Here is an 11,322-nt window from a genome sequence, read left to right as displayed (position 1 = left end):
GGTTTCCAGTTTCAGGGAGTATAGTGATGAAGTTGGTTTGTGGTTGTAGTTCTATGAGTTTCCGGTTTGTGTGGTTTTCTCTGGAAGTTGGGTTATACCGTTCGGGAGAGAAAGAAAACTGTTGCGATTGAGCATTTTCAAGTTATTGGTTTGCTTGTTGGCAGTTGGGGGGTTCCGAGTGGTCTCTCAAGTTTTATTTATAAGATACCTTGATTTCGAAATGGTTAGAGGTAGTTTATGGAATATGTTGGTGTTGTTTTAGAAATCGTAACCGAGACGGATTTTGAAGACGAAATCCAGTTTAAGTGGGGAAAAGTTGTAACAACTTGTTTTGAGAAGTTTCTTATTCCGGGATTGTGGACAATAAATGAATCAAGTAAAGGCCTTGGGCTTCAAGGGAATAGGGTTTAGACCATATTGTATGCTGATAATATTGGTTATGCGATCTAAGCCCTTGGTTTGTATTGGAGTCAAAGGGGCAAAACGGGAAAAGTGATGTTTCAGATTTCTTGCATGAAATATGGATTTTTGTTCGTGAAGTTTTTAGTCTAAGATTTTAAATAATATTGTGGGGATCCTCAACACCTTTCCGCGGATATAAAGATCGTCAAAATCGGAGTTGAAACGAAGAAGTTATGACTGTTTGAAGTTAGGGCGATTTTGGGTTAAGCCGCATACGTTGGGCGTACTAGGGCACCCCTGAGTACGCTGGGCGTACCAGGAGTACGTTAGGCGTACGCGATCAGTTCCCTAACCCTATTTTCGTTGTTTGATCCCTATTTAAGATCCTTAACTTCCCCAAGCCCATTCCATTCTCAGCTTCCACCTCTCCAACACCCTCTCTTGAAACCCTAACCCTAGTTTGAGCCTTGTGAGCTAAAAGAAGGTGTTTTAAGTGCTTTGGGAGTGTTCTTGGTGCACCTTGGAGAATAAGGAACTCATTGAAGAAGCATTGGTTGCATTGGAACTTGTAGATCCAAACCTTGTTCACCTTGATCTTTCTTCTGGAGGTATAAAGTTTGAATCTTGATGATGAAATTGTTAGATCTAGCTAGTTTTGGGTGTTATGAACTTTTGGTCACTTTAAATGCATAAATTTTAGATCTTGAATGTTTGTGACCTTGTTATGGATAAAGTTGGAAACTTTATCCATCTAAACATTATATTGATTCAAATACGAAGACCCAGAGAGCGGTCTGGATAGGTTGTAGGCCCTGTGAGGCGGTCCAGTCATGCCGAAGGCTCGTAGAGCGGTCCAGATAGGCTGTAGGCCCTGCGAGGCTGTAACATCCTGATGATGAGGTTGTTAGATTAGGTGACTAAGCCCATAACTATAATTGGGATGTACTTGATCTGATAGTAGCATGGTCCTTTTGGGTTGCCTTCACCATAGCAACTGGACATAATGAGTTTTGGAGTAAGAGGTTATTTAATGGTTTATTAATATATTATAAAAATAATATATTAATTGAGAAATCATAATATTTAATTAGTATTGATTAGAAATTGATTTGGAATTAATTTAGTGATAAAAGAAACTAATTAAAAGTAAGGGGACTGATATTGCAGATCACTGATAGTTGCAATATTGGGCTGCTGGACTCCCTTGTAAAGGGTTAAACGAAATCTATAGGAGGCCCTATAGAAATCGTCCAAGTCCTTATAGAAAGGGGGTTCATGGACTGCTTGGAGCCTAAGTCAAGAATTAGGGTTTTCACCTAGAAACCCTAGCAGCCACAAGTAATTAAAGGCCCCATAACCTCTCAATTTCAGCTACTGCTTCCACGGGAAACCCTAGCTGAAATTTTGCTCTCCTTCTCCTCATTCTTTGCTTGTGGTTTTTGTGACTCCATTAGAGGTGCAACGCTTGGGGCACTAGGCTTTCAAAGGTCAAGGAATTGAAGTGAGGATTGCTTGTTACTACTAGCTAACAAGAAATGTATTCATTTAAACCCTAATATGATTAGATTTCGTTTTTCTTGTATGCTAGATTAGGATTTTGCTTTGGAAAATTAATTTTCAATTATAACTTGCGAAAAACCTAGATCCAAAGCAATTAGGGTTGCATGTGCACCATAGGAATGTTGTAATGCTCAAAACCCATCAGTGGTATCAGAGCTTAGGGTGTTTTTCTGTTATATATGATGCAATTGTAATTTGTTCAAAGCTGAATCAATTTTGTTTTAGGCCTCTTTCTGATGAACTCGACAAGTTCTAAGATGAACTCGACGAGTTGGACCAAATCGACGAGTCCATGCCCTGACTCGACGAGTTGGTTCGTGTGTTGGCAGATTTTTCGGATTTCAGCCCTAAATTAGATAAAGATCATTACCTTAAATTGTTTTAACTGTTTAAAATCGAATTTTCTGATATGGTAATGAATATCCTCATCTAATTAAAAGATAATGGTCAAATTTTAAGATAATGTCCAAAATTATGTGATTAGTTTAATTATTTAAAATTTGATCTAGAAGTTTTGAAAAGCTTTAGAATTTGCCCTCAAGTTTTGGAATTTAAAATTTGATTAAAATTTTTAATTTTGAAATATTAAATTCTAAAACCCTAGTGTTTTAAAAGTTTAAAATACATCCCTTATACTATTATAATATTAAAAGATTAATATGTATATATATATATATATATATATATATATATATATATATATATATATATATGTATGTATGTATAAGATGATTCAGTCTTACCGTTAGTAGGCCTCATTCACGAAGACGATCTATAAGGGGGGGGGGGGGTATAAGGAAACTGCCTATAAAATGGCGGTTGAATGGGTTTCCACTCTCACCCACCGCTTCCTTGATTGGTGGAGGGTTGTTATCCAAACGGGTAGAATAAGACATTTAATTTCTTATTAATAAGTATAATGAATATTATAAAGTAACTAAATGTTTTCATAAATTCCCAATCTTAGTTACTTTAGGCAAAATGTGAAAATGATGCTATTCAATGAAATTGCACTTTACACCTTGCCAAGTCGTTAGTGGAGCATGTGTGGTTAACCAACACACTAATTTGGACTAACAAGGGTGGCAAAGGGTAGCTCGATGTTTATCATAGATCAATGGAGCGTGTGTGGTTAACCGGCACATTGATTGGGTGATAAATGACATCGAGAGTACCAAGCATATTTGCGTGGTTATTCACACCTTGTTTGTGATCCTCGGTATCCCAGTCACAAACTTGAAGGGTATAATCGAGATTAAACATGCCACTAAAAAGTTCAATGAATCTCAAAGAATCTAGGAATTTCAATTCATTTAAAACCTAATGTTCATTTTCGTTTTTCATGGAGAAAATTGGTAAATCGTCATTTACCTACCTTCAAATATTTTGCAATTGGATGACGGCATCCCTATTCCGAATTATGAATTATTGTGTTGGGTCCTAGCCTTAATATTTCATTTGGGTGTTATATTAAGGATTCTTTATCTAATCAAAACTTTGTTCCTTTTCTTTTTTAGATGTCTAGCTCAAACAACGCTTCTGGCTCGAACTCCAACTCCTCAAGCTCCTTTTCTTTTTTGAACATTTGTGGGAGGGTCACTTTCGATGGATCCAATTTCAATGATTGGATTCGCAACATTCGAATGGCCATGCGATATGAGGAGAAAGAATATGTCCTCGACAAAGAACTCAAAGAGATAGATGAAACCAAAGCTACTGCTGAACAAATAGCTGAGTATAGGGCTCACGAAAAGGACGCGGCAAAGGTGTCGTGTATTATAGTGGCCACTATGACTCCTGAGCTGCAGCGGTTCTACGAGGACTACTGGCCTTACGACATGTGCCAAGATTTGATGGAAAATTACCATCAAAGCATGCATCAAGAAAGGTATGAGATTGTCGCCTCGTTAATAACAACCAAGATGAAAGATGGAGAGTCCATCACGAGCCACTTGCAAAGGATACAAAGGTATGTGGATCGTTTGCTCAAGTTGAATATCAACTTTGACGAAGAGTTGGAGATTGATATAATCCTACACTCTTTACCTCCTTGTTATGATCAGTTCAATATGACTTATTATATGAACAAGGAGGAAGTCAGCTTGAGCAAGCTTCAAGGTTTGTTGAGAACTGTTGAAAGTGGACTTAAAGGCAAAACTGTCGAGTCCACTCCTACTGCTGCTGCCCCGGTCCTTGCTATAGGACATGGAAAAGGGAAAAAGAGGAAAGCTCCCTCTAAGAGCCACAAGGGAAAGTCCCATGATGGATCTTATTCCAATGGATCCAAAGGTAAAGCCGGTTCTGCCATTCTCTCATCCGATCCTAAGGAAGCAACGTGCTTCTACTGTCATGAGAAGGGGCATTGGAAACGAAGCTGCCCGAAATACTTGCAGGACATCAAGGATGGGAAGATAAAACCCATCTTCGCAGGTATTTATACTATTCAATCTAATAACTCATCACATGCTAGTTCTTGGATCCTTGATACAGTATGTGGTTTTCACATTTGTTTTGATTTGCAGGGGCTAAGAAGAAGTAGGGATGCGGAGCATGGGAAGATGAACCTGATAATGGGGAATAGGAAATCGTCGCATGTCACCAAGATCGGGATTTACGCTTTAGTGCTTAGTAGTGGGTTAGGATTAGAATTAAATGATTGTTGCTACTCGTCAGAGATGACGAGGAATATTATTTCTTTTCATGGTTTGTACAGACAAAGTTTTAGATTTTCATTTAATAATGAAGTTGGTTCTATTAATGCTTTCTATAATGGTACTTTATATTTTGAAGCATTGCCTTGTAATGGTGTATATAAAACTGTGATGGTTGTAGATAACTTAGGAAATAATGTGTTTCATATCGATTCCTCTAATGGTTTAGATATGGCATGCTTGTAGCATTGTCGTCTTGGACATGTCAACAAGAAACGCATAGCCCAACTCTAAAAGGATGGAGTCTTGGAGTCATTTGACCTAAAGTTAGATGACACGTGCGAATCTTGTTTACTTGGAAAGATGACTAAATTACCTTTCACTGGTACTTATGAAAGAGGTGAGGGATTGTTGGATCTCATACACACAGATGTGTGTGGGCCCTTCAGATCCACCACAATGGATACTAACCGCTTATATGTAGCGTTCACCGATGATTATAGCAGATATGGATATATCTACTTAATCAAGCCCAAGTCGGAAACCTTTGAAAATTTCAAAGAGTTTAAGCAAGAAGTGGAGAATCAATTGGGTAGGAAGATAAAGATGCTCTGATCCGATAGGGGTGTTGAGTATCTTAGTATCGAGTTCGACGACTATCTTAAGGAATGTGGAATTGTTGCACAATTGACGCAACCTAGGACACCGCAGCTCAATGGTGTAGCTAAGAGGTGCAATCGAACCTTGTTGGACATGGTTCATTCCATGATGAGTCGAGCTTCGTTACCTATCTCATTTTGGGGGTATGACTTAGAGACTACCGCCCATATCCTAAATCTAGTCCCAACTAAGAAGGTTTCCAAAACACCTCACAAGATGTGGATGGGGAAGGTTCCCTTGTTGGCACATATCAAGGTTTGGGGTTGCGAGGCTTTCGTAAGACGAGAGACTCACGACAAGCTTGAACCTCGTAGTGAGCGGTGTATTTTCATCGGCTACCCACATAAATCTTTTTGATATTTTTTCTACAGACCTAGTGACAACATGGTCTTAGTAGCAACGATAGGGGTTTTCCGCGAGAGAGAACTCATATGCCAAGTGGACAGTGGGAGGCAAATTGATCTTAAAGAGCTTCAAGAGTCAAGCGGTGAAGGAACATATAACACTAGCACTCAACCTGAGGAAGAGATTCCTATTGAACCAGTTGACGAGTCATTACATTTGAGACGTTCCAGTAGAGTTAGTGTTCCACATTTTTTGTATGGTTTCCATATAACTGTTGAAGGTGATAAGTTCATCAGTGATAGTACACTGATAAATTTGGATGAACTAACAACTACAAAGAAGCCATGGCGGGCCCAGAGTCTGCAAAGTGGAAGGAGGAAGAGGACAACGAGATTCATTCCATGTATGACAATCAAGTTTGGAACTTGGTTGACAATGTACCGGGTCGTAAGACGGTCGGGTGCAAGTGGATCTTTAAGAAGAAGACCGACATGGATGGGAAAGTACACACGTTTAAGGCACGACTGGTTGCGAAGGGCTTTACGCAAACCCTGGGGGTTGACTATGATGAGACCTTCTAACCAGTGGCCAAGATCAAGTCTATAAGGGTTATGCTGGACATAGTTGCATTTCATGATTATGAAATTTAGAAGATGGATGTCAAAACTGCCTTCCTTAACGGGAAGCTGGCTGAAGATGTTTACATGTGTCAGCCAGAGGGTTTTGTGGATGCTAAATATGATGGGTTTTGAGCATTCTAACACTTCCTAAGTGTACATGCAACCCTAATAACCTTGGATCTATGTTTGTCTAATTATCATGCAAAGTTGAATTCCAAGGTTATATTCCTATCTAGCATACATGGGGAACATTTTTTTGACTTGAATGAAAGATAGAATAACTTACCTTGTTGTTGATTATGATCATTGAAACCTTGTGAGCCTAGCACCCCAAGTGTGATGCCTCAAATGCTTCACACAACACCAAATGCAAAGGAGTAAACTTTGAGAGAATCTTACACTTGCAAAATCGGCTCTAGCCCTCTTGTTTCTTAGTGTCGCCGATTTTGGGGAGAACACCTTTTTTTATATAGTGTGTTGCATTAGGTAAACCCTAATGTAACATGACTCTTCATTTCATGATCCATGGGTTAACTCCATGGAGCATCCATGGAGCATCCTATGGGTGGAACCCAACTTGATAATCCATGGAGCCTCTTAGCCCACTATATAAGATATGGAAGATTTACATAATCTACCCATATATTTAATTAGTTATCTTTTGATCACTTAATTAATTCTAAATTAATTCTTGATCAAACTAATTAAATAATATTATTAATATATTAGAACTTATAATATATTAATAAACCATAAGTGTTATTTCTCTCATTTTAGTTTATCCAATTGCATGGTGCCATGCAACCCAAATGGACCATGTCGGGTCGGGTCAAGTACATACCAGAAATAGTTATTGACTTAGACACCTTATCCAACAGTCTCCCACTTGGATAAGTCTAATAACTATAATTGCAATACTTCAGGAACCGATCGGCAATCGTAGCTCTTTCAAGGTCTCTCGGAACTGAGAAGATGATGATACGCCATTTAAGATAAGTGATCATATAATCCTCTGTTCTAGATATCAGCCGGACAAATACATGGAACAATGTCTTACTTATTGTCCAGCAGTTTGTTTCCCGATTTCCGATTTGTTTGACAAAGAACTTAATTGAACACATCAACTTAGTTCTGACCGGGCCCGGTACATAGGTCAAAACAAAATCATCGAGGGGCCCAGATATCAGCTTCTAATCCAAGAAGGAACAGAGAAACTTCGACTCATATGTTTGTTCTACTACTCATTGAATTATACACAAGAGCATGTTTTATAACATCGAGTTACCAATGCGTTAACGTACAATCAATGCATAACCAACTCATAAGTAACAAATCATATATCTAGGTTTGAAGACTTATATGATATTACCGTCTCACGATCACTCGAGATAAATTCCATGAAGTGATTCCAGTGAGCGTGGGTTGAGTCCAATGCTCAGAACTTATGAGCACTCATGACTGTTGTAGCCATGTCCAACAACTTAGACCTCTGCAACCAATCATGACAGTCTTGATTCATACGTACTTCCGACATATGACCGACTGTGGAGGTTCGAATAATATGATATACCAAACATAATTATTCTGGAAGTCAAAACATGCAAAAGAAATATAGTAAACGATCGACAAGAGATAGCAACACTTTACTCATAAATAAAACACCTTTTATTCATCATCTAATGTCAATTACACTTTACAAATTTCAAGGTTATCTAACTACTAAATCTAATATCATCCTTCAGCCCTATGCTCCGAGCATGCTGGAGATGCTTAACCCGAGTCAGTCCCTTCGTGAGGGGATCTGCTGGATTCTCATCCGATGATACCCTCTTTGCCACGAGGAGTCCTTCTTCTATTCGATGTCTGATGAAATGGTATTTTCTGTCGATGTGTCTGGATCTCCCGTGATCCCTTGGTTCCTTGGCTAAGGCAACTGCACTTTCACTATCACAGAAAATTTCCATTGGCTCTTTAATAGCTGGTACAACTCCAAGGTCTCCAATGAAGTTCTTCAGCCATATCGCCTCCTTTGCTGCCTCGCTAGCTGCTATATACTCTGATTCGCAAGTTGAATCAGCCACTGTCTCTTGCTTGGAACTCTTCCAAGAAATTGCTCCTCCATTTAAGGTAAAGACCCAGCCTGACTGAGAGCGGAAATTATCCCTATCAGTCTGAAAGCTAGCATCACTATACCCTACAACTCTCAAGTCTTCACTCCCACCGAGGGTAAGGACCCAGTCCTTAGTCCTCCGTAGGTACTTGAGGATATTCTTTACCGCAGTCCAGTATGCCTTGCCAGGGTTCCCCTGATACCTGCTAACCATGCTCAAAGAAAAGGCTACATCAGGTCGAGTACACGTCATAGCATACATGATCGATCCTACAGCCGAAGCATAAGGTATTCGACTCATTTCTGCTATCTCAGCCTCAGTACTAGGGCTTTGTGTCTTACTCAATCTGGCGTTACTCTGGATGGGTAACTCTCCTTTCTTGGAGTCCTGCATGCCGAATCTCTTCAACACCTTATCCAAGTAAGTACTCTGACTAAGTCCAATTAGTCTTTTATTCCGGTCTCTCAAGATCCTTATCCCTAGAATATAGGCAGCTTCTCCTAGGTCCTTCATAGAGAAACACTTCCCAAGCCAGGACTTAACTTCCTGCAGAGTTGGGATGTCATTTCCTATGAGTAGTATGTCATCCACATACAATAAAAAAAAGCTAACTATACTCCCACTAGCCTTGACATATACACAAGATTCATCTTCACTCCTAGAAAAGCCAAATTCCTTGACTTTCTCATCAAAGCAAAGATTCCATTTGCGAGGTGCTTGCTTTAACCGATAAATGGATTTCTCAAGCTTACACACTCTATTAGGGTACTCTGTGTTGACAAAACCCTCTGGCTGACTCATGTAAACATCCTCAGCCAACTTTCCATTAAGGAAAGCGGTTTTGACATCCATTTGCCATATTTCATAGTCATGAAATGCGGCTATGGCTAACAGAACCCTAATAGACTTAATCTTGGCCACTGGAGAAAAGGTCTCATCATAATCAACTCCCGGAGTTTGTGAGAAACCCTTTGCAACCAGTCGTGCCTTATAAGTGTGTACATTACCATCCATGTCGGTCTTCTTCTTGAAGATCCATTTGCACCCTACAGTCTTACGACCTGGTACATTCTCAACCAAGTTCCAAACTTGATTGTCATACATGGACTGTATCTCGCTGTCCATTGCCTCTTTCCACTTCGCTGACTCAGGGCCTGCCATGGCTTCCGCGTAACTGTTAGGTTCATCCAGACCTATCAGCGTCTCATCACTGATAAGTGTATCACCTTCCGCAGTAATATGGAATCCATAGTAATGCTCAGGTGCATTCCTAACCCTTGTGGAACGCCTCAGAGGTACAGACTTGTCAATTGGCTCAACAGAAGTTTCCTCCTCAAGTTGAGTGCTAGGGTTTGAAGTTCCTTCACCACTTGACTCTTGAATTTCTTCAAGGTCAACTTGCCTCCCACTGTCTCCTTGGCTTATGAACTCTCTCTCTCGAAAGAAAGCCCTCCTAGCTACAAAGACCACATTCTCACTAGGTCTGTAGAAGAAGTAACCAAAGGATTTCTGTGGGTAGCCGATGAAAATACACCTCTCACTTCGAGGTTCGAGCTTATCATGAGTCTCGCGTCTCACGAAAGCCTCGCAACCCCAAATCTTAATGTGGTCTAGTTTGGGTACTTTACCAGTCCACATCTCATGAGGAGTTTTGGCAACTTTCTTTGTGGGAACTAGATTAAGGATATGGGCGGCAGTCTCTAAGGCATACCCCCAAAATGAGATTGGTAGCGAAGCTCGACTCATCATGGAACGAACCATATCCAACAAGGTTCGATTACGCCTCTCAGCTACACCATTCAACTGCGGTGTCCTGGGAGGTGTCAATTGTGAGACAATCCCACATTCCCTAAGATAGTCGAGGAACTCTGAACTAAGATACTCACCACCTCGATCGGATCGAAGCATCTTAATGTTCCTGCCCAATTGATTCTCGACTTCCTGTTTAAACTCTTTAAACCTCTCAAAAGTCTCTGACTTATGCTTGATTAAGTAGACATATCCATATCTACTGTAATCATCCGTAAAAGTCAAATAATAACGATTAGCATCCCTTGTGGCATGTTTGAAGGGCCCACACACATCCGTGTGTATAAGATCCAACAAACCTTCACCCCTCTCACAAGAGCCTGTGAAGGGTGACTTTGTCATTTTTCCAAGTAAGCATGATTCGCAACTATCATCTGACTTTAGGTCAAATGACTCCAATACTCCATCCTTTTGGAGTTGTCCTATGCGTTTCTTGCTTATATGTCCAAGACGACAATGCCATAATGATGCTTTATCCAAGTTATTATCATTAACAGAATCAATACACAATACATTATTTCCTAAGTTATCAACCACATATACATTTTCATACACACCATCACAATATAATGCTTTAAAATAAAGAACATTATTAAAGAAAGCATTAATCGAACCAACTTCATTATCAAATGAAAAGGTGAAACCTTGTTTATACAATGCATGAAAGGAAATAATATTTCTTGCCATTTCTGGCGAATAACAACATTTATTCAAATCTAAACTAAACCCACTACTTAGCGATAAAGTATAAACTCCAATCTTGGTGACATGTAAAGCTTTCCTATTCCCCATGATTAAGTTTATTCTTCCATGCTCCACATTCTCACTTCTTCTTAGTCCCTGCAGATCACAACAGATATGAATACCACAACCGGTATCAAGGATCCAAGAGTTAGAATGGGGTGAGTTATTAGATAAGATAGTGTAAATACCTGCATGGTTGGGTTTAACTTTCCTATCCTTCACATCTTGCTGGTACTTTGGGCAGTTCCGCTTCCAATGTGACTTTTTATGGCAATAGAAGCATTCAGCCTCTTTAGGGTCAGAAGAAGGAGTGACAAAACCTTTCTTGGTTCCACTTGAAGAAGAGCCATCAAGGGTCCTAGCCTTGGTACCCTTCGAAGAGCTCTTCCTCTTCTTCCCTCTACCTTTCCCAATTGCCAA

This window comes from Lactuca virosa, chromosome 7 (genome assembly GCF_052849685.1).
Source record: "Lactuca virosa cultivar CGN04683 chromosome 7, Lactuca_virosa_CGN04683_v6, whole genome shotgun sequence".
Classification (NCBI taxonomy): domain Eukaryota; kingdom Viridiplantae; phylum Streptophyta; class Magnoliopsida; order Asterales; family Asteraceae; genus Lactuca; species Lactuca virosa.
Note: the sequence above shows the minus strand (reverse complement) of the source record.